Source organism: Erpetoichthys calabaricus, chromosome 11 (assembly GCF_900747795.2).
Source record: "Erpetoichthys calabaricus chromosome 11, fErpCal1.3, whole genome shotgun sequence".
Lineage (NCBI taxonomy): Eukaryota > Metazoa > Chordata > Cladistia > Polypteriformes > Polypteridae > Erpetoichthys > Erpetoichthys calabaricus.
The window spans coordinates 66,722,521-66,747,986 of record NC_041404.2 but is presented as its reverse complement, the minus strand read 5'-3'; the positions used below and the strand labels follow the sequence as shown (position 1 = coordinate 66,747,986).

The following is a 25,466-nucleotide window of genomic DNA, read 5'->3' as shown; positions in this document are numbered from 1 at the left end:
AACTTTAAAATGGTTGGTATCTGTCAGTGTTGGCCTATGAAGGAGCACATTTTCAAATGAAACCACTTCCCAATGGAGGGTGCATATAATAAAACAGAAATTCAACATTATAAAAAAGAACATAATATTATTATGCTATTTCATATTGCCATGTTGTGGGTAGCCAGTAGAAATAATGGGTCATGTGAGTCAAAGCAACAGATTTGTGCCATGGCATGAAACAGGATATCAAACACTAGCAGAGGAGAGTGATGCTATACTTTTCAGAGTTAATATTTGCTTTATCCTGTAAAAAGATGTGCAAACACTAATAACATTTAGGTAATTGTTTTCTCATGCCTGAATGATCTCTGGATATGATCGGGCAAGTAGGAAACATGTCAAATCAGGATGTCTATAAAATCTCCAGGAACTGGTTCCTTGCTTGCCACTAGGGATTAATAAAGGTTAGTACTGATATTAAACAAAATGTGATGTATATATGAGCATTTCTTCTATAGAATTTCTGGCAAAATGGTGGATTAGCTTGAGAGTAAAGTAGTCTCAACAGTAGATAACGTGTCCTCAAGAACTATTTTTTCTAATGACAATTTCGAAACATTTATTATTTTTTTCTACTTTTATTTTATTTTTTTTACAGAGAGAATTAGTTTTTTTTTTAATTCTCTCAATTTCCCTGTCACCTCCTGGCATGTTTTAGATGAAAAACAATGGGTTTGGTAGATCTTACTTTAGTCATTTACTCATAATTCAGATATTAAATTATGCCAATTTGTTCTAACATAATGCTGTACTTGCTGGGTCACATTTCTAGTCTTTGATTTATTTTGACCTTGTCATGGTTATGAGTAACAGTAAAAGCAACTATTGTGGGATTTAGGACTGTCATGGACATTAGTTAACAGTTTGTGGACAACATTCAACCAAACTGAGTTACAAATTTGTCTATTTTAATTTGTTTAGTCTGAAATTGAATATACCCCTGTGTGGTACACTACAATTGGGGTGTTTGAATATTTTGTAGATTGAGCCTTTTCTTTTTATGGTACATCTTTTATTTTTACCCTTCTAACTTGTATTGTGTGTTGTATAGATTACTTAGTGTATTTGCCTACCATTTTTTTCATAATATTCTTTTTTGATTGGGGTGTCATTGAGATTTGGACTGTATCTCAGCAGTGTAAGCTCAAATTTAGAAAGAAGCACTGGATGCTGTTCTAAAACACAGCACTCTAAAGTACTCTAATACATCCATCCATCCACCATACATTTATCAGCTGTCTATCTATGCTTCTGTTTTCTAACCCACTTAGCCAGTTTAAGGGTCATAGCCAGACCTTTTCCCTCCAGTATACAGAAACAAGCCAGGAAGCAACCCTGGGTGCCGATTCTAATATAGGATTGCAGTGGGCAGAAACCTACCTTGGCAGCAATGGAAGGAAAGCAGGATCAGCGTCTAGCAGTGTACCAGTCCATGAAAGAGCCACCTATCGACCTAACCTGCACATATTGGAAGAGTAGCGGAAAATCCTAATTGAGTTCAGATCCTTTGAGCAGGTGCTAAATTATGTACCACCATACCACTTGTATTTACTATAAAATATTTTTAATTTTACTCATGACTTTATTAACTTGATATTGTGTTTTTAAATTGCTTCCTTTGTAAAGTTCCCTGAAATTGTTCAGGCTATTAACAGCACTGTGTAAATTGATTGGACACTATATGCTTTGTACAATTATTGTCAGTATTACCTATGGTTTAAACAATGTGACATCAACTTATATAGTGTGCAATACTACTCTAATGCATCCATCCATCCACCATATATTTATCAACTGTCTATCCATGCTTCTGTTTTATAACTGCAATACTGCATAGTTGTGACCTGCTGTTGTGGCACATTGTGTTCATTTTGTTTGTTTTCATTATTCTGATGTTTCTAAAAATATCAGAGCAGACTGTCTTCAGCATCAAGCAAAGGTGTAAATGATCATAAAATGGTTTCTAACTTTCTGAACACATTGTCTATTTATCATAACTGTTACAAGTTTAATCACCTTCTCCATTTGCTAGATTTGTAGAAAAACAAAACAAATACCAAAAAAAACTTTCAAAAATCCATTAGTATAATGAATATTCTGGAATCATTTACACCAATGGATGATCACGGGAGGCTGGTGTGTTTCCTGACAACACTAGACATCAGGTAGCAACTAACCCTGGATGGAACATGCACGATGACATGCTCAGGGCAACTTATTCCTGGTAAAAGTGCATAACCTGAAAGTCTTTAAGATGACAGGAGTGTCCGGAGAAACCATATATGGAAAGAGGGAGAGCTTTCAAACTTCCACACAGTAAAATTAAACAACAAGCTGTAAAACAGGCCAATAAATAAATGAATTATAAAACAACAAATTAGGAATTTGTCTCTCAACACTAATATTTAAATGTTTGTCTCAGGGTTGCCTATCATTCTGTTTTAAAAAGGACTTGGAACATTTCCTAAAACGGTACTCACCTAATTTTTTGGCATTGCTGTTATTTTTTCCCATTGGCAACAAGGTTGGGTTTGTCTTTCTTTATATTATTCAACCTCCTTAGAATCGACATAGAGCCACAGGAATACAGTTTTCTCATTCACAAACATTAACACTGTTGCTTCTTGGAGATAGCAAGTATTGGAAAGAAAAGAGTTAAGAAATGGGTTGGGGTGGTCTCTTCAGTTCCCGCTCCTCCTCTTTCTCCTCCTCCATGCAAGCAGCTGCAGCGAAGAATTGACGGCTTGAATGACAATAAAGCACAAGCAGAGGGCATCTATTGGATTTCAAGTTACACACAAACACAGAAAAACGACTTTAAAGGGCAGAGAAAACTGTCGTTCAATGTGGGTGAGTACAGAAAAGAAGAGTAGTCATTTTAATTTCTGAAAGCTTCAAGGAACTTTTGTGAGAGTTAAGTCAAATTGTACACTGCTTGATTTAACACCATATGAGGGTTGCATCATACAAGGAACTAAACACATGGTGGCTACTGAGCAGTGGGTGGCGCTGAGAAAGAAAGGAGAGGATCTTGAGGATTTGGCAGTTTGCTTTGTCTGTTTCTAAAGTCTCTTTTTATTCCTTCTGAATTGCTTAAAGTGTAAACTTCTTTAGTCTTGAGCTGTTCATACGGTCTGTTGTACTGAGCCTACCTGAAAACTTAGTGAAAATGTGCTGAATTGTGTTAGTAATCTGTTGCTCCAGTTCAAACTATTGCAAACTGTTCTGTAATTCTTAGTCATCTTGTCACTATGCCTGAACATTTTCTTACGTTTCTACTTTATATGCAGAGTGTAGTTCTAATGAATTCAGTTCTGGATTATTTCTTCTTTTGTTCCTCTCTCGTTCTTCATCTTTTGCTGTACATTCTTCCCAACACATAACAACTCGTCCACTGTGTGTGTTTAGTGCCGCACGTTGTAGTATTTAGCAGAAGCAGTTCCATGTGTGTTTTGCTACTAACTCCTTGGCGACTGCACTTTACTACTCTTTGAGCTGACATTGTTCTGTTGATCATAATATGTATTATGCCTCAGTTGTTTTTGCTACCCTGTTATCATGTTGCAGTGTTTTGTAAATAGTTTCAACACTTTGTAATCAATCAGTATACAATAATTGGTATGACGTTGTCCAGCAGTGACGCTTAATTCGGCCATATCACATCCTTGGCTTAGTTTCAGATTTCTGTGTTGGTTGAGTCGAGTAGTCTGTACACAACAAAGTTGTTGTATGTTTTTCCAGGATGCGTAGAAGCCTTAATTCTGAGCAAAGCCAGGCTTCTCAAAAAAGTTTAAAATCTAATTCACCTTATTATCATAGTTGTTTTTTTTTTTTTCTTACTGCTACTTCGGGCTTTCGCATGCTAATAAAACATGGTTTTCTTCCTCACTTTTTATTTGTGCTTCTGATACTACTTACGTTTTACCTTAATATTTACCAGACAGGGTATCCTAGAGACTGAAGCGAAATACTTTTAATTTGTAACACGGCATATTTTATGCCCACTTGTGACTCACTGTATTACCCTGTGCCAGCACTCCAGCTGTAGTCCACCAATTAGACTACAGAGTAGCTTGGCGGTTATAAAGGAATTTGTTAATGGTGTTCATTTTAGACAAATGTTTTTGAAAAAATATTTATTTCTGTCTGTTTAGTACCACACAATGCTGTCTTTTTGTGATTTTCGTGTCAATTTATTCTTTGCCTCTTGTATGTCTTTGTATCAAAGCAAACAGGGGTGATGATGTGCCATCCTTTCTCTATACTGTGCCTTTCCCTACAATGAACACATTTTTCTGAACTCAATTTCTCTGCACCTCATGCCACTTGGAGCTGTGCAAAACTATATATTGCTTGCATTTGGCTCACATGCCCCATTATGAAGATTTCCATTTCCTCGCCACATCAAAGCATTTATTTTATTAAAAGACGATTTCTATAAATCATTCTCTTTGATTGTGAATTTTCTACAGTATTATTTGTAAATTGGAATCATATTCTTGATCTTAGCATTATATTTATCAGTTGGTAAGCAGTGAAGTAGTTCAGTTCAGACTTGTGTAAGAAAAATGAGCCTCTGAAGGCTGAGCACACTCACACTGTATTGTTAATTAGCCTTTGAGTTCACGAGTTTCTTTTCTGCCCCCGTAATCCTTCTGTTTCCCCTCCCTCCAAAGGCGCTAGCATATTTGTCCCTGAGAAACGCAGAGATTTACACAACTGGAGCTGAATTTACCTTTACAGGTGTCAGGCCTTTACAGTCTTTACCTACTAATGCTGGTTTTATATATTAAAAATAAACTCAGTCAGAATTTTGACTTTTTACATAATTTTCTCAGAGTACATAAGAGACACTGATATGGACTTAAACCACTTTCTTGTCAGCACACAAAGCTCCTTTGGATGCTAAAATTTTACTAAGCAGGTTTAGTGTGGAGGCATGGATGCAATATGCATAGTTACTGAAATGGTAAGTGAAGTAATATTTCTTTGAAAGTAATTAAAGTCCATGAGTCCAAAATAAAACAACAATTTTATTAATGTTAACATGTCTTTCTGGTTATGCTATTAAAAAATAAAGTTACAAGGTTCAGAATATGAAAGTCAATATGCCAAAATACTAGAAAAGACAAGAATTGCTTTTAAAGCCAAACCTAAAGGTGGGACCTACTACCTCAAGCGGGTCTCATAGTTTCCATGGCATGCATTCCATATATCTGTTTCTGTCATTCTTTATTATAGTACAGCACACCTGTGATTATTGATCATATCACACAGCTGTAATAATGGACAAGAGCACCTTCTACTTTCTCAGAAGTCCATCATTATACACTAGTTAACTTTTTCAGATGCTGTTAGTCTTTTTTACATAAATCTGCTTGTATCTCATGGTATATTTTATACAACTAATATATTTTGCAGTGTCTAGTACAGTATATTTGACACTGCTGTTATTACATTGCTTATACTTCCATTATTCCCTGAAGTAATTGACTTTTTAATTACTAATGCATCTGGTTGTTAACTGGACATGCAATTCAGCCTTTGTTTTTTTACAAGAAAATTTCAAAATCAAACATTTATCTTTTTAATTGCACCCACTCATATGCTTTATTCACATCCTCAATGACTACAGGAGCCATAACCCAAAAAGGCAGTATCACCATGAACAATGTGAATGTTCAATGCAAGGTATACTGTACATACCGACATATAACATACAAAGCAACTGGGTGTCTCCAGTCAAGCTGATTGCATGTTTTTAGACTGTGTGGATACTCATGAAAACTGTGCAGTCTAGCCCCAGGACGCTTTCTAATGTCAATAGTTATTCTTCTCACTCCCATGTAAATGATGTAAATTTCTTGTAAACAGTATGTGTGTATATTCCTATGTTTCTTGGGAACAAAAGTACATACATCTGTGGATATTTCTTTTTATAGTTATGTCGGAATATATATGTAGATAGAACTCAAAAAATAAGCAAAGTGTGGTTGCTTGCAGAAGCCTGCTTGTGTTGAGAACATAATATTATAAGCAAGGTGTGTCTGCTTGGCTGTTTAGGACATTATGAATCACAAGATGCAATGCCTGGGGCACTTCTAGAGAAAATGTGCTGTTCCACCCCTCTGTTTAACCAATCACCCATGCTTCCCTAGCCTGTCTGTTGACATTTTAGGCGTACCTGGCCAGTTTGTGTTGAGAATGCGTTATGTACTCAGGTATAATGCCTTTAAATTACATGGCTACGTGCTACCAGCTTGGCGGGTCTCATGAAGAAAAGGACTTGCCTGTGTGGTTATACAAACAAGCAATGGAAACATAACTGAGCAGAATAAAATATAAATATCAAACAAATCTATTAAAAAAGTGTGTTTATTTTAATCTGGTAATATATTTGATTTGACCAATGAGAAAAAACACAGGCCTTTAGCTTTATTTTATATAGCCCTGTTCACAGTAGCCTTTGCTGTTAAGAAGTTTACAAAGTAATTGATAAACCAAATGTGATAGGAGAGCAGATCTTATAGAAGCGTGCAAAAACATCTAAATGGAAAGGCTGTAGAATAGGAAAATGGAAAACAGGGAAAGTGAACTGAAATATAAGATAAAGCATGTATTGTTAGCCAAATGGGTGTAAAGCAAGGGAATGGGAAAATAGGAAAGACTTGTTTTGTAAGGTGTTGCTAGAATGTCTGCCACATGAGCCAACAACATGTACAGTACCATGTAAACAGCAGTTTTGTTGGGAACATTTTTTTCCCTCATCCAATAAAAATAAATTGATAAAATGGTTGTGGGGTGGAGTATGTTACTTTCCTACTTGATCAATAAGGGTGCTCTTTAGCAATATCTTATCTGTAGATTCAGAAAACATCAAGGATTAGTCCAGCTCTGACACACAAGCATAACACACAGCTTGGTTTCCATGCTTTTACACAGTGAAAAAATGTCAGTTTGGTAACTGAACAATATTTACTGAAGATTTCAAGCATGATGATATAAATGGCAGGTGTAGGCAGACATGGGCTAATCACACAGACAAATGACAAGGCTGTGGGAAAGTAAAAAGTACACCAGGGTGTTTCCATTCCCTGGCCATGTGTTGGAGTTGGACAGCACCTTGGAAAATATTGCATAGAACAAGGTCATTGGCTTTAAGAAAAGCTCAATGTATACCCTGTATTTGCTTATGTTATAAAGCAGGGGTGCCGAACTCTGGGCCTGGTGGCTGCAGTGGCCGCAGGTTTTCATTCTAACCCTTCTCCTAATCAGTGACCGGTTTTCACTGCTAATTAACTTCTTTTCCATTCATTTTAATAGCCTTGTTTTTAAGGATTCAGTCCTCTGAATTTATTCCTTTCTTCATTAAATGACAGCCAAACAGAAATGAGATGTGAAACGAGCCAACAGATGACCAGCTAAACTGGGATTTCAAACTCCAACCAGTTTCACTCCAACCAATCTCTTAATGAGAAGCCAGTTCTTGCTGTTAATTGAAACCGTTATTTAATTCCATGGCTTGTTGCTGCTCTCATTCTGCCACAGCAGGCATTTCCAAAACTGTTAATTTTTTCTAAGAACAAAGTCAAAATGTTTTGTTGACCCGAGAGATCAACCTTACCGAGACCATTTCCTTTCTTTATTTTGAGATATTGTGTGATGGGCACAGGTGAGCTGGTCATGTGGCAGCTTGTTTTGTGTCTCATTATCATTTGGCTGCTAATTAAGGAAAAAGAGACAACTAAGAGGCCTGAGTCAAGTTAATTAGCAACAAAACTGGTCACTAATGAAGAAGATGGTTAGAATGAAAACCTGAAGCCACTGCAGTCCTCCAGGACTGGAGTTCGACACCCGTGTTATAAAGTGTTGCAAGTATAGAATCCAGATTAGCTGGACTAAAATTCCTTTTCCTTATATGTTCTGTTCGTTTTTGCATGCATGGTGTGTTACCATTATATCAAAAAACGTTGCACCCAGAAGCAATTTTTCAAGAATAAAAACATGTAGTTCAGGTTCTACTTCAAGTTTAGGTTTGTCACATATAGAGAGTACAATGAAATTCTTACTTGCATGTTTCACCAACAGGCAACATGTCTCCACTTTCTAAGTGCCATGTTGGTCTAGCATTACTAGTCAAATGTGGACCCTGCCTTCAAATCTCTGAGAGTACTTTGCTTAGGGCTTATTTCTGCCTCTCAGCCAATGATGCCAGGACTTGGCCCATTCCCTGGAGAACCTTAACTGAGTTTGAAATGTACGAGTTCCAGGAGTTACACTGGTTGTTGTAAAAAAAAGATATGGTTGACAGAGCTAGACGTGAAGGTCATTACCATCAGGAAATACCAAAATGGCTGTTGATACAAACTGCTTTGCATTTTGTTGTGGATGCTGTCTTGTGATATATTCAATTCATTATGGTTCATATGGAAATGCTGTGATGGTGTGGGTTGGCTCCATGCTCCCACACCTGTTTGGGAGCCTCTTGAACCCGCCGCCATCGATGCCATAACAGAGATAAGCAGGGCAGTTGAGCACATATAAGGTCAAACAAGGGGTAGGTGCAAAAGTGAATCAGTGCTTTTATTAAAATCAATAAAAAGTGCTCAAAGTCAAATAGTGCAATGCTCAAAAATGAACATCCTTAAATTAATAATCTATAAAAATAGTGTGACAGGCCACAAGCTAAAATCTAGCTGTAAAACATGAGTAAAACCAACACAGACATTGGTTCCTTAATGTTCCATCAGACAAGCCCAGCACCACTCCATCTTTGTCTCCCAGGCTCACCCATTGCTCGCTCAGCTAGCAGGGACACCAGAAGCCGTGGTCCACACCACCTGACCCCCATCTTAGGTGGCTTAAGCGGTGCTGGCCAAACCGCTCAGGTTTGGTTATCCTCCCATCATCCTTCACATTCCATTGTCATACCTCGAATCCCTGGGGCAGGACTTCACCTCATTTTCACCAACTCTACCAATAAAAATCAGTGTGGATGAAATGCCCCTGGAGCACTGCTCCTCCACGTGGCCAGCGAACAAGCTGCCTTGCCCACACTAACTGGTTGGCTGGCTTGTCTTGCCTCTCCACCCAATGCTCTGCTCTCATAGTTGTTTCCGCTCCATCTGCTCTTTCTCAGTTTCTCCCATTCCATCCCATGCAGGCTATTCTATCCAGCAAATTTATTTAGGTGCAAGTGCGACATGCCGTTCCTCCCAAGGAGCAATTAAGGTGCCTGACTGATCTGCCCACCTCTGCACGTCTATGCAGCGTGGCCGGCCAGGTACCCCAATTAACTGCGGATCGAACTGTATCTGCACACACCCGCACCCATTTGAAGCCCTGCATGCGATTATTTATTTAAAAAGTTGTGCAGCAGACACTAAAGTTGGTGTCACAACAGTTGGAAGCTCCTAAGAAATGGCTGCTTATTTTAAAATGTTAACTGGCAAGCCTGTCACAAAAAGCAGTTGGAGGTGTTTGGCTATTGTAGTAAATTGTGCCCCACCCTTTGACCTTTTGCTATAGAAGTGTTGCTTTTGTCTTCCTTATTTACAAGTGTGAGGCAGTTGTTTTTGGTCTAAAGGGAGAAGCAAGACTCATAATTTCTGTTGACTAGATACAAGCCCACAGTAGTCCAGGCTGCTTGAGTCCGATATTAGTACAGACACAGTCTACGATAGTGAGTGGTTAATGACCATAGATGATATGAATGTTTTTTTTACCCAGGAAGCCATTGAACTATACTATAATCATATCTTATTATTTGGAGAAAACTGTTTATTTAGGCATTGTGAAAATCTAATGCATGGATAGTAAGTCCATCTGAGATGTTGTTAGTGTTAGTCTTTCATACCCGTCCTTATGAATATGAGAGCAAACATTGCCATCAGTATCATCCCATCCTTATAGCCAATGTGTGTCAAGAACAGTTTGTTTGACCATGTAAACTTGTAAAGATCTATCCTTTTGGCAACAGTCAAATTCTAAATCATTTGTGAATTATAAAACATGGTCACAGTTTCCCATAGTTTTCATTATAGCAATGCATCTGTATTGAATACCTTATATCTGATCAAATAAAGTTAGCCAGTTTGGTTATTATCAGTCAATTCTGGGAGACATGTAATAAAGTAGAAGAAAAAAATCTATCCAGAATCCCAGTGGATTTAAGGGTCTTTGGTGAAAAACAGTATGCAATACTCATAAAGAAATTGTCCAAAATGTACCAATGCTCCATTCTCATACCTCTGTATTCACTCCTGCCTTTTGCCATGCCCCTAGCTTGCTGTTTTCTAGTACCACCAATTACTCCACTGTTACCAGAGATTAGATCTGCTTTAATTATTTTTGTATTCAAACAGGATCTTGTCACTGACTTAACACTGTTTATTGAGTGGCTTCAGTAATCAAGCTTTGCTAATTACAGTTTGATGCACACCTTCCCATAGCACTTTAAAGATCGTTATTTCAAGTAGGAAGCACCTAAAGTGTTCATCATCTACAGCATCTTTGTCTGATTCTTCCGTAATTAAATATCATTGCAGCTGTCTAGGAGAGTAACCACAAAAAATCCCATTGTTTAAACCAGCTTCCCAAAACTAAAGGAAAATAAATGGTTCAATATATAACTACTATACTGTATTCCTTCACCATTAGCAGGTCACAACTCTAATGCACTAAGTGGAAAAAGGAACATGTGACATGACTTTCCAGGGCAGATTCCTACCAATCCGGCTTTGTGAGTGCTAAGACATAGTTGATTAATTACATGTGACAAGGATGTATGTGTTTGTGTGTGTGTTTATGCATGTCCATAAATGTGACTTTGTGTGGGTGAATGCAGTTTATCATTCTAATAGAAGTACATTTGGACATAATGTCTTCTCTAAGATAGAACAAAAAAGTACAGACGTTGGGTCAGTACTTTAAATATGTAATTTGAGATTTTTGGAGGAACTTAAAGGCCAAGACACATTAATGCTTATCAGTATTTGTGGAGGTTTCTTTGAAACAATGCTGAGAATCCTATATAAAAATAAAATAAGAGTAAGTAAGTAGACCTAACACGTACCAGTATATCAGTAATATGTCTGTTGTTTTGGGGGTAAGATTAAGCTCCAGTTTAATTAGTTGTTTGGTATACTGTAAGTTAAATTGAAATTTAACTCACTTGCTTGTCAAGTAAAAGAACAAGGCATTAAATACAATACATAGGAGAATCAAAAGTATTTGTGTGTGACTAAACACATGTTTAGAAATATATTAGCTATTAAAAACATACCTTTTTTTAAGTGGATAATTACAGGTGGAAGATATCGGGTATTTAAGTAAAGGGTCAAACTAGATGTACCTAGTAATAGCGAAACAGAGCTGCTTGACTGTTTTTTTATCTGTGGATCTAGAAGGGAAAAGTTGCTCCACCTACTGATTCAAAGTGATCTACAGAAAGTGGCAATGAAAGATATTGGCTATGGCTGCTGAACTGGAAATTTTCAACAGCTTGACCTCCAAAATGCAAATTAGCAGATACAGTGAAACGGTGAAATGTAATATTTTGCCCTGTTGAAAAGATTTAATTCTAGTCATTCTATTTGGTGTCCAAAGACACAGAAATGATGAAAGATACTTTTTACTGCTCAGGTAAGCTGGGAGATTTTATTGGTTCAGTTTAGTGGTCAAGAATACAGAAACTATGAATACTAGTGTTTTAAGAATAAGAAACTGGGAAACAGGGGCCTAGTGTTGCAGTGGTTCAATCTAGTGGACCAACAGACAGGCTGAATCCTAGTGTTTAGGATTGTTGAAATATAATTCAGAATAAAGATCAAGAAGCTGGTAAGTGTAGCTAGAACTTTATGACAAGAGCTTCAGTAAAAGTCTGGGAATAGAGAGGTTTTGTGCTTCCTAGAGGCAGACCTGGAAATTTTATTAGCAGTGCTTAGTGGTCATATGTGCAGTGTAAGCTTTCATGATAGATTGTGGGCAATGTGCTATTTCTGTACTAACATCAGTAAACTGAGAGTCTGGATGCTTCTCTGTTAGTCATTGTAGCATTATAGCTCCACCTAATGCTGTGCAACGTGGCATAAAGCATGCGGTCAGTCATGTCAGTACATGAGTACATGCTGTACTACAGTATCTGCGGTGTATTAAAAAGAGAGCAAGGTCATAGTTTCTTTTTAATTGCAATCAAAGATCCAAACATGGTTATTAGTAGCACTACAAATTCATGAACTAAATGAGCCTGACATGTTGGAAGCAAAGGGTTGAGGAGGAGACTAAAACTGCAGTTAATCAGCCTGCCTGATTACAAAGGTCCAAAGAGTTCCTTTAATAAGAGAGCAGCTTCTCTTGGCTCATTTCGTTTTGTGGGTGTCTTCATTTTTTTCTTCAAAATTCTATTTCAAGTGGCAATACTGTACTGTACTTGCCAAGTGGAAAATTACTACTGCTCTGAATACATTTCTGCTAAACTGAGACAGAGAGAGAGAGAAAGGAAGGGGGTGGGGGGGAGAGAGAATTCAACCGCCTTGTGGAAGTGTGAAGCAACCACCTTACACAGCACTCTTACTTCAAATAATTTCTGTCACAGAAAATATTTTATGGAAATACTTGCCATGCCTTTTACCACAAATAAAGTAGCATAACATTGAATTCTCAGTCTTGCTTAATGAATATTTCAAGTTCAAGTTCAGATTCATTATAAAGTCTGCCCTTCTCAATCTAATTCAGGGTTACAGCTGTGAATGGAATCCAGTCTTAAATACGTTGCAAACTATTGCAGGGCATACTTGTGCATCTATTCACACTCACACATCCAAAGGGGTCAGTTTGGAATGTCCACCTAATCTAAACTGCACATTTTTGGGGATGCGGGAGGGAAACCCATATAAACACAGAAAGAACATGAAAACTCCACATGGAATATGTCCTGGCATGGATTTCAAATCCAGGATGCTAGATTTGTGAGGCAGCAGGTCTACATAGTGAACCACCATGTCAAAGCACTAATACTACGTCAACAAATAATAATTTAGATAAACTAATATTTTCATTCAATCATTTTCATATCCTGTATATTCCAAAGGAGCACTGTTGTGTTCTAGCTGCTTCAACTGCAAAGTCTAAATTTACCCTTGATTTAGAGCCACCTACAAGTACAATAAATATAGTAATCTTAAATTAATTAAGTCCTTAAGTAAGTCCAATTTGTTTTGACTTGCTCAGTCAATATTAGGAGACTTGTCACAGATCACAAAAGAATTTCTTTTCCTGGCTTTTCAGATTGTTTGACACATCCTGTAAAAAACTGTGCCTTTATGGGAGACTGTTAGTGAGCGAGGAAATGTATGTGAGTAAGCAAACAAAGGTATCAATATCTACGAAAGTTCTCCCAAATTTAAAGCACTTTTCTAAGAAACCCAACGTGACTGAACATTATAACATTCACTACTTTAGTCTTCATACCTGTCTTCATTCCTTCATATCCATATCTGTAGAGAAGATATGCCAAGGGATAAATGTCCTCAAAGTTTATTTATTGGGTATAGCTCAAGTAGATCTTGTTGAAGAGCTATTTTGTTGTAGGGCTAACTAGTTACATGTACAGGTAACGTACATCCTTTCCAGTATCATCCAATTGTACATACATCCAAGATCTGTAGCAGCAATCTATCTTACATCTGCCATAACATCCAATCGAACACTCCCCTTAAAGACGAAGAGGATGAGCGGAGTTGGATCAAGGTTAACACCTGGAGCTGATTCAGGGTCTTTTCTTAAAGGTACAATAAACGGCCCTTTTCAAGGAACATAAAAACAGCTGCTTATGTGTCAGATGATGTGTGTCGGCCTGCCACTCATCCTATGAAAATGACTATGAAAATGTCTAAATAATAGAATTAATACATATAAATTTTACTTTTTCATGTTTCGCACATCAGTTTGTGTATTGCTATATTGTATTGTGATAGGGTTTGTCTCACCCAAGGCCAGGTAATACTCAGCCCTACCTATTAGGTTAGCACATTTATGTCAAAGAAAGGGAGCTGTTTGGAATTTACCAGAGTTGGATTGCAATGTAGAAATTAAAAGCTGTGAATGAATGTATTGAGTCTCCTTGTGGGAGGAACTATTTGCCAAAATGAAATGAGCAAATGAAGTAAAAATCAATGACTTTTTTTTTTTCTAAACACTAGACATTAATATACAGCATGAGTATTCTTGTATATGTACAGACTGCTTCAAGATAAACAGTCCACTGTGTTGGGTTATGGTTTTACTTTTGCTCCCAGGTTCTCTCTGGTTTTGATAAGGGGTGATTTGGTAATGTGATGTTCTCCATTTGCATCCAGAATTTCTCAGAGCCACATATAAGCAGCATAGCTTGTTAAAAATGGTTTATTCTCTCGTGATAAATACTGCAATGATCCATTTAAACACAAAGTGCAATTCATGGTGCTTTCCATATTAATCAGTCAATCAAGAAGTCTTTACTTTATATAATGCTTTTCAACAATCACATGTGCTTTACAAACTTTCAAGGCTACAATTCAAAGTAACAAGTTTAAATACAAGATCATTCCAAAAATGTATGCCAGATATGTACTAAATCCGAAAATTACCAAAGACAGCATAGCCATTCATTGATAGCTACAGAATGGTATTAAATTAAGATGCTGACTAACATGAAAATACAATTTAACTGTTTTCAAACATACATTTTGGAATGCTCAATGAAATGCTATTCAGGCTTGATCTAATGTTATTTTCTAAATAAATAGTGTTGGTACCATAAAGAGAGAATAGAACCATGGGAATGTGTGTTCGTCCTTAGCCCGTTATCAAAATGACCAAAATAACAGCATGAAGAGTCAAGTGATAAACTGAACTTAAAGTCATCATTACATACACCACTGTCTTGCAGCAAAACACAAACTACTCACTTTTACCATACATTGTTTAAAATGCAATTTTAATTAAACGAAATTCCCTAAGTAGTATTTAGAATGATGATTCTGTCCATTTAGCACAGAAACTTTAAATCTGTCCATTTTCTGAACATACTTTTCAAGGACGATCACGAGGTAGAATATATGAGCAGTACCAGCCATAAGGCAGAAGCACCAACTGTGGAAAGGGCACCACTCAGTTGTTGGTCATACTTGCATACACTCTGATTTTCTCATGCCAAGCCAATTCAGAATTGCCACTAAATGTAGAATGTATGTTTTTAGAATTTAAAAGGAAACCAAAGGCCCCAAAAGAACACACAAGCATGGAGAGGATATGCAAACTACACACAAATGGTGAACAAACAATGCGTCAAATTCCAGTCACTGCCACACAGAGGCTGCAGTACTAATGTTAGTACTGCCCATAGCCATTCTATGCCACCAGAAACTGTTTGCTCAGACGTTGTAATTTTATGCAAAGCAATATACAATTAAATGACAAGCCCTCATAATTTTAGTTCTCATATACTGTATAAGTTGAAGAATTACGGTTTTATAGATAGAGATGGGTCGTCCCTTGTACAGTATATTTTACAAAAGAAGTTAGCAAGAATTTCCAATAGGTTCTTGTGTAATCTCAATAATCCTATCAAGTACAGTAGAATTCTGAATTTTTTTCTAAATCTCTTTGCTAACTTCCAAGAAGCAATATTGTTTTCAGGCTCATTAAACAAAAATAAACCGGTACTACCACCTATTCAAGAAGTAGTAAAAGTTTATTGAGAAACCAATAAGGTGGCATAGTGCAATGGATGATGTTGCTGCCTCACAGGTGCTTGGTATGAATCATGAGGTCATTTGTATAGAGTTTGCACATTCTTCCAGTGTTTGTGTGGTTTTCTCCAGGAACTCAAATTTCCTTTCAGAGTTGTGCATGCTTGGTTAACAGGAAACACTAAATGGGTTCCATATGAATGAGTCTGAGTGTGCTTTAGTCTTGGTAACATATATTGGTCCATAATCAATTTTTTAAAGCTTCCCTTTCAGTCTTTTTACAGTGTGCTTACGTCTTGTAAATAATGAATGAATAAATGAAAGTGGATTATGTACACAGATTTCAATGTGCAATGTCTTTGCAATAACTCCAAATTAAATTTAATTGTGGAACTTATGATAAACTGCATGTAAAAGATACGTGGCTGCTGTGTGTATGTGTTACGCAATTAGTCAGAAGGTCTCTTACTTTGTTACAGATGTGCAGATCGCTTGCAGTATACAGTAAGCCACATGTGAAAACAATAATCTTATTATTTAAAATGTATGTAAAATATGAATATAATAACTCCATCCTAAAATGAAATAAATTAAAGATCCAGCTTTTAAATATTTTAAAATTTTGTGTGAATATGATAGTAAATTAGACAAGCCATATTAGTATATTTTTTAAGCCACAGAAATGGTAAAATCATTTAATTAAGCATATTAAAAATGCTATGTGTGAGATACAGAGGAAAAAAAATATTATTGCTACTATAAATAAGAAAGAATTGATAAATGTATTAAATAATTGATAACTAATTTTGAAAAAAAAGCATTCACCATTTAAACAAAAATTGGTCAAAAACTAATTCGTAAAGCAAATAACGTGGTGTGAAATCACCAGCATAAATATTACAACTTTAATTATATAAAATATATTATACCACCAAATGCAATAATATCTCACTCACAAAATAACCTCCCTTGGTTTACCTTTGAAATCGCCCAAGTTTACCTTCTATCATTTTGCTTGGTTTTTCCATGTGCGGCTCTTGAAATTGTAGGTCATGCTTCTGAACTCTGGGCTAGAAGCAAATGGAGTTCATAATGAGAAAATCTTAGTAGTATTGGAGAAAGCCCATTGAAAACCTACCCCCCTTACTCCAGGGTTACCGTGTATGTGTGGGCTGTGAGCAAAGATTAAATGAGGTGAATCTTTTACTCCTTAACAAACTGATGAGACTAAGGGGAAACGTGATAAAGCATTTATAATTAAGAAAGAAGTAAAATGTAATTTCTAGATTTTAATTTATAATACATTTTCCAACAGAAACACATTCTAAATTGATTTTTCGATGAATACATTTTGTACAAAAATTAGAGAATATTTATTTAACCAGAGAACTGTATATTTATGGAACAAATTGCCTCCTGTAGACATGCTATTGAAAAGTATAAGATAGACACCTTCAGACCTTGACTTGACTGTTTCGGTGTATGTCAGGTATATATAAACTGGCTATTTGTGTTAGGCTAAATGGCGTGAAAAATTATTTTGACATTGATATGTCGGTGGTTTCCTCCCACAGTCCAAAGACATGCAGGTTAGGTGCATTGGCGATTCTAAATTGTCCCTAGTGTGTGCTTGGTGTGTGTGTGCGCGCCCTGCGGTGGGCTGGCACCCTGCCCAGAGTTTGTTTCTTGCCTTGCGTCCTGTGTTGGCTGGGATTGGCTCCAGCAGACCCCCGTGACCCTGTAGTTAGGATATAGCGGGTTGGATAATGGATGGATGGATATGTCGGTGTCTGTGTCAATATTGTTGGTTGCCATTTATGTTTAATCAGTTTCTACCTTGTTCTCTGTCTGTTTTAACAAATTCATATTTATATGTGTGCCAGTTCTGTATATAGAAATTAGTATAATCTATACTTGTATTTTAACGGAGTGTTGTTCACAGGGCTGTGCATCTGTACTCAGTGAAGAATGCTGTACAAAAATATATATATGTGATGAATCTAACCTATTTGAAAATATTGATTATCTGGCTGATTCCTTTAATCAAGGCAGCTTACAAAATCAGGATAAGGTACAATTGTTGGTATACAGTCTAAGGGAGTTTCTCAGGATTACATAGTGTGAAAGAAGCAAAAATCAAACTGGCCACATTGTGATTTAGACTAATGCTTCTATGCCACACAACTGAAAGAAAGTTGTCAATTAAAAAAAAAAAGTGAAGTTTTAATTAAAACAAATAATCCACCACTTTATAATAGTTGAATCTAATGAAACACACCTTGATCATTAGGCATCTTGTTAGTTGTACTGTTGTGATCAACTGTAAAAATATGCAAATGTACTAAAATGTCTTTCTGCTCTTCCAAAACCAGGCACAAGCACAATCTGACAGAGATGTGATCAAGTGCTATATCTGTGCTGGCAGCAGTGGTGCCAAATGGGAAAAGGATGTCTTGGAAGCAACAGCTGTCTATGTACACACTGCATGGGTTACATCAGATTTGCCACCAGCTGGTATTCAATTAAATGAGTTTATTTAATTTCTCACAGGAATGTCTAAAGGAAATGCCTTAATCACACAAACTTAAGTTGGTTTTACAAGAAATGGTGATTCACTGATAGGAGAAACTGAGTACATTCTTTTATGGTTTTTTACAACAGCATACTGCTCCATGGTTTTGAAATCAAAAAGTACAAAATTAATTGGCCAATATAAACATTCACCTGGAAGTGCTGCTTTTCAGTGATCTATGTTTAATGAAATGAACTTAACAGACACTGTACTACAGGCAAATCATTCACATTCATCTATGACAAGACATTCCTTAAACAGACAAGTATGGCCAAAGTTGAATGTAAAGCGTGAGAGACCTGCCACACTTTGACCAATAAAATAGCTGTTTTAGTTCTACATTTGTTACAATTGCAGTTCGATATTAGCAAGATACTGAGTCTAAGTATTATTTCTGTTGTAGCCAAGTTATTTTTTTAATTAATTTTGAGTGTAGAGTGAAATGTTTATTATTTCATATGTATTGTCTATGTTGCTCAAACAGTATTTACAAAGTAACAAATAATGCTCTGTGCCATATGGCAGAGGCAGAACTTCAGAGAACACTACCTTGTCAGTTCTGCTCCTCAGCTTGGCACCTAACAGACTACCCTTACATATGTCATTTGTTCCAACATGGACAATGACAACTGGATCCACACCCGCTCTGGCCAAGAGCCTATCCACCCTTCCAGGAAGGTCTCCCAAATGTGCTCCTAGAAGGCAGCACCCCGTGCGAGACTCTCTCTGGGGCACACCTGCACTTCAATCCCCCTAATGATTGAGTTCCCAACTATCACTACCTCTCTCTTTTTGGGAACTGGTTTTGAGGTGGCCCGTTGGGGCTCCTCATCCCTGCCTACCATCTCAGAATTATCAAAGACAACATCCAGCTCCACAAGGACATGATAACGGTTTGACACTTCTAATTCTGGGGTTGATGCCCCCGGACACTGTGCACCCTTTACCTTACGCCTTGTGACCGTGACCCACCTATTTCTACCTGTCTGGTCTGGAATCTCCTCCCGTGCCACCTTGGGGGTGCACACTATCTCTCTAAAGGACACTTGGGCCAAGTCTGCCAATTCTGTATTATAACGCAGGTCAGCCAACTCCTCCTCCAGTTCAGCGACCCTGAGCTCGAGGTGCTGGATCAGCTGGCATCTCTTGCAGATGTAGCCCTCATAGACAACTGGCTCTTCCAAACCATCATCTAAAAAGTCCAACATCCAACAGGACTTGCATTGCACTGGCCTCATTATTAAAATTTGATTTGGGATTAGTAAACTGCCTTAACTTTTTTTTTTCCTTAAAATTAAATTTCTTCTTCTTTCGGCTGCTCCTTAACTTAAATGGTAACACTAAGATCTGCTACAGATATTTTACACCTTCTGTCCCCTTAAGCTCCTGTACTGTTCTCCCTCTCAGCTGCCTACTGTTTGTCTTTCTATGAGGTTAACTTTACTTTTCTCTGTCTCTTCTCCTAACTTTGCGCTCCTCTTACTTATAAGCGCTCTACTTGCACTGTTTGTATTTGCCTGTATTAATGAACCCTTACGCTGTCACCCACATAACTGCTCTACCTTTGGACCGCTAAGGACTGTTTAATCTAAAATAAACAAATAAATAAAACTTTACTACCTTATTTGCTCCTACAGTCCCTTGTGCCTGATCAGCTTCTTAACGCTGGCCGCTTACCTACGCACCACTGAGCCTTTACCTTTTACTGCTTTGAAGTCAGTTTCAGGCTAAAGCTGTGTTTCACTTATTCAAAATATGGAACAATGTAGGAGACACTTGAAAGTAAGGAATGCTGTTCTTTACAGTTTCATTATGGAACAATTCTGAATTTCCAGATGGGTTAAGTGTAATTTTTTTTTCCTTGCTTGCATTTTTTATCTTTATAATTACGAAAGTCATTTAGTTGACCTGGTACAACATGAAGCAGTAGGAGAAGTGAGTTGATGTGGAATAGGTTTGCACAAAAACTGCTGATGTTAAGGCATGTTCCTGGCCACATGCGCAACTCAGCTACCACTTCAATAACTTGATTTGGTGATCTGTTTTCCCATCAGGAGTGGCTATCAGACAGCTAAAAGAGGAAAATATACAAAATGTACAAATTGAACTGCCTCTCTCAAGGTAAATTTGAAACAGTAAATTGATACTCAGTAATGGAGGTTGGTAAAAACAAAGTTGGTTTTGAAAAATCAGCATTGCTTTGATGTAAGAATTTTCAGATATTAAAAATGTTTACAGTGCATTCTATTCAATACATCTCAATGAAATTTAAACTTTCCCAACAAATCTCCTTGAAGAATAAGTGCGGCACATAAGTGCGGTAAACAAAATCAGTCCACTGGGAGCAAGTTATTTCATGGAGTTAGACAGGTAGATATCACAATGACAGTAGGTGCTTTTTGAGTTTTCGAAAAAGTACTATGATGTGCTTATACTTAATTTTTTTTAGGGTATAGCTCAACCTTCATAACATATATTGTGCCATAATGAACTAGTCTGAAAAGATAACCAATTGATACAGAGTTTCATTTCAGTCTTTTTACTGTATGTTTCCAGTTGCTTAAATTATTATGTGAAATTTTCTAATCATGCACATGTAAAGTTTGCAAGTTCTTACTGTATTCAAGTTGCTTTTTTTAGGTACTCCATTTGTATTAGATTTAAGAGGAAAATTCAAAATTGGTCTAATGTGTGATAGTCTGATGTCCAGTCCAGCACTGGTTTCCACCTTGCACCCAATGAAGCTCTGGCTTCCATTTACTCAGTGGTGAAAAAAGCAAATTCAGAAAATGGGTAGATAGATACTAGTTTTATTTATTTACTCTTATTTTAAGTGTTTTATTATATACAAAAAGGTGATACAGTGTGCTAGGAAACATTGAAGGTGCAGTAAATAATGTTGCAGCCTAACAGCTCTAGAAAAAACTGGATTTCAGTTTTAGCCTTGTAGCTCCTATCAAACCTTCACATCCCCTGGGTACTTCCACAACCCAAAGACATGAATGCTTGGTTAATTAATGACCATAAACCCCAGACCCTTATTTGGATTAAATCAGTTTGAATGGAACAATGGTACATAATTTATAATTAATCGAACAATAGTGCATAATTTGTTGCACTGCGTTACTAATTAATTTTCTTAATACAGTACTTTATACAGTATGTGTTAGGTACATTTAATCACGCAGGAGAGTAGTCCTTGTCAAGATCCCCTCCCCCACATAAAAAAGAGGAAGGAATCAGGGGTAAGGTGAAGCAGATATAAAGCCTGCAGCTCTCAGTAGTATTCCATTCTTGAATTTATTTTTATACCCGCATATCCAGTTCTCGTTCACAGAAATCTGATGCTTATTCCAGCAACACTGGGTGTAAGGTGGGATACAAACCTGGATAAGGCACTTGTCAAACACAGGCCACACTCACACTGGGATGATTTAGAGTTGCTAGTTAACCTAACCTGTACATTCTTCTTCTTCTTCTTTCGGCTGCTCCCGTTAGGGGTCGCCACAGCGGATCATCTTCTTCCATACATTTCTGTTCTCTGCATCTTGTTCTGTTAAACCCATCACTTGCATGACCTCTCTCACCACATCCATAAACCTCCTCTTAGGCTTTCCTCTTTTCCACTTCCCTGGCAGCTCTATCCTTAGCATCCTTCTCCCCATATACCCAGCATCTCTTCTCTGCACATGTCCAAACCAACGCAATCTCGCCTCTCTGTCTTTGTCTCCCAACTGTCCAACTTGAGCTGACCCTCTAATGTACTCATTTCTAATCCTATCCATCCTCGTCACACTCAGTGCAAATCTTAGCATCTTTAACTCTGCTACCTCCAGCTCTGTCTCCTGCTTTCTGGTCAGTGCCACCGTCTCCAACCCATATAACATAGCTGGCCTCACTACCGTCCTGTAGACCTTCCCTTTCACTCTTGCTGATATCCATCTATTACAAATCACTTCTGTCACTCTTTTCCACCAATTCCACCATGCCTGCACTCTCGTTTTCACCTCTCTTCCACGATCCCCGTTAATCTGTACTGTTGATCCCAAGTATTTAAACTCAAAAGTGAAATAAATAAAAAGGGGAATTCAGTTCATGGAAAGTACCAAACCACAGTGTACAGTAAAGCAGTTGGAAAACACAGTTATTCATTTACATTTGCTTATGTAGCAAATACTTTTATCCAAAATACAGAAACAGTAGTAAAAATAATTGCGATATGGTAAAAGAAAGCAGCTCAATAACCAGAGAGCTTTCACCTGTGCTCAGGACATAACGCTTGGGTAATAAAAATGTTTTTTTTTTTTTTAACTCCGTGATCTCAGTTTTTCATTTGTGTTTGTGGTGTAATCTGCCATGACAAGGGGATGAAAATAGATTGATCCAACAGTGGCTGGACTCCTGTATTGATTTAAGGCTTTTTAACTGGAGTTTGATGTGATGTCTACAGTATTTAGTAAATCAGATTTCTTAAGTAGTTCTCACTTCCTTTTGAATGGCTAATTTTTTGCTTTATGCTACCCTACAGCACAATGCCACCACTAGTCTGGATAATTTATATAGCACGGTGATGGAAATTTTAAAGTATCCAGGTATTTGTTCCATGTTCCTTAAAAAGTAAAAATGACCTTCTGCTGATTGACCTGGGTGGGTTCAATCTAAATATTAGAGACATGTAATCCAAGGAATCTGAAGCATCTAGCAGTTTTAACTGGTCCTGAGATGTACAGTAGTTCTCTTTGTGTCCTTTGAACTTCACAATGCATTCATTTGTATTGCTGTTTTGAGTCTCAATGACACATAAAACGGAGAGAATCTCCAATCAGACTGTATTGCTGTTACATTTTTTAATGTTCAGTTTATAACAATTGAATTGTTATGACTATTATTATTATTATAATTAGTAGTAGTAGTAGTAGTAGTAATGGCATGTCAGCACAGTGGTTACAACTACTGTCTCACATGTCCATTGTTGAGTTTGCACATTTTACATGTATTAGTGCAGTGTTTTTTTTCATACATTCTATTTTTTTATCCCATGTGCTAGGTGTGATAACAGATTTCCATCTTTAAACTGGTCGGGTATGAGGTGTGGTGTGTTCTGCATGGCACATTATCTTTAACTTACCCAGGAGTGGTTCCTGATGCTGTAATGATTCACTTGGGTTTTGCACAACACGGAAATGGAATCAGCAATTTTGGAAAATAAGGGCTATTCCACTACTGACAAAAGGAAGTTTGGAGACAAAACATATCAGCTGTATAGCCTTCATCAGGTGTGTCAGCCAAAACATTGGAGACTCACACCTTTTCATTTTTCAGCATAACCATTTTTTTTATTTCTTCCTTTTGTGGATACAAGCTGGTTCTTCACAAACACCGTCAATTTTGTTGTTTTTAATATTATTCTGTACTGTTATTATTGATGCTTTTTGTGATGTTATGCATTGCTTGCAGACAAACAAAAAAAGATCCCCAACAACTTAGTAAATTATTGATGAAATGGAATACTATGCTCAGGTCCTCTTTTATTACAAAAAAGTACTGATGATTATTGTAAATACATTTTATAACTGCAGTATGCCACTAGAAATGTATTTTTAAGATATTCAATAGGTAAGCTAAAGAGATAGTCAGAAGGCTTTTTAAGATTATTTTGCATTAAAACTATGTCATGTTTTGCTTTTTAGCTGCAGTAATAAGGAGGTACAATAATAATAACCCAAAGAGGGGATACAAAGTTTATGTCTTTCACAAAAAATACAGAGTGAATAGATTAAAAAAGTGCAATCCATCAGAAAACTAGCAGCAAACAGTTCTATCTGATAGGCTGTGAGATGACAGGATACTTTTTCATATTGCGTTTTTTCCTGACCACCAAAAAAAAATGCCTATACAATTTTATGGCAACCTTCTGTAAGGTTGCTAAAACAACAACACCAACATTTACGTTACTATTGAAGAACTTACTGACTTAAGAATGTGTTGGGAAAGGTCAGCATTTTATGTAGTGAGATAGAATTTAATGTGTTTCTTTATTTAGATTTGCAGATATATACATAATGTTTAGGATTGATTTCGGATACTTAAGGTGAACTAATTACAGACTGAAACATAACACAACCCCAGACATAAGTAAGGGAGAGGGACTAAAGTTAAAGTGAGAGGTAGAGTTGGCAGGAGAAGTAGCCTAAAACACTACTGCAGAAGGCCTGAAAGTTGTAGTCTGAACCTGGATCCACCATGTTTAATAAAAAGTGTACTAGCTGTACTTTAACAGAACCTATTTTGAATCAAATGCCAGGCCTTTTCCTGGAGTAAATGTTTCTGTTCTTTTCAATTGAAAATCACTGCCACAATACGTGATAAATCTATTGTAAGTTCATTATGTTTGCAAGTGTTTTTTATTACTATTAAATAGGGGTCATGCATGTAAGTACAGTACTTAGAACTTATTGTTGATGCTTGTTTGGTTCTTTTCCCCTTCTTGTTTCTGGTACATTGTATTAATCCCTGAAGGAAAAATGTACCATTTTAAGATTTTAACTTTTCAATTAATTGAATTTTTTTTTTTTGAGAAATGAACATTTTTGAGACATATGAGCTTGAATGCTGTCTGGACTCAGTTTATAGTCCATTTGGTTTCTTTGAAACATTTAGTGATTTCATTAACATATTGTTTATTTTCACTGTATTGTGATTCTGCCTGCTTTTACATTGTGTCATCATATTTGAAATTGTATCAAACTGTTTATGCAAACTATTTTGAAGATATATTTCTCATGGTTGTTAATTAAAAGTATCTGGCCTTCTATTTCTATGTGACGTATTAGTGACAGCGAGTAATCCAATCAGGAAATGTAAGCAAGGTCCTAAAAGACTGCAGATCATTTTTATATCTGTGAATCATGATATTTTACCATAGTTGCCAAAACACAAACAACTGCCAAATTATGCAGAAGGTTGACATGCCTTTTTGTTTATTTTTATTTACAAATTATGTTATACTGAGACATATTTGTGACAATCAGGATAAAATTAAATAAAACTTCAGGACAAAAACATGCTGGTCATAATGCTAAAATTGTTGTTTTAATGATGATTTTCTTTACCTTGAGGTG

The 25,466-nt window shown here is 36.8% G+C and overlaps 1 protein-coding gene across 3 annotated transcripts in view; it reads left to right on the top strand.

Annotated features, from left to right (window-relative positions):
* The window catches only part of slc38a5a (solute carrier family 38 member 5a), a 105,550-nt gene that overhangs the window by 24,005 nt on the left and 56,079 nt on the right, over positions 1–25,466 (top strand). The window contains exons 1-2 of one of the 3 annotated variants that reach the window (XM_051933982.1): positions 2,756–2,892; positions 18,146–18,287. The exons of 1 other annotated variant lie outside the window; for it this stretch is intronic. The gene's annotated coding sequence lies outside the window, so the exon portion shown is untranslated. Of the gene's footprint in view, positions 1–2,739; positions 2,893–18,145; positions 18,288–25,466 lie in introns of those variants that run through there. One more of the 3 variants, XM_028813261.2, reaches the window with a different exon arrangement.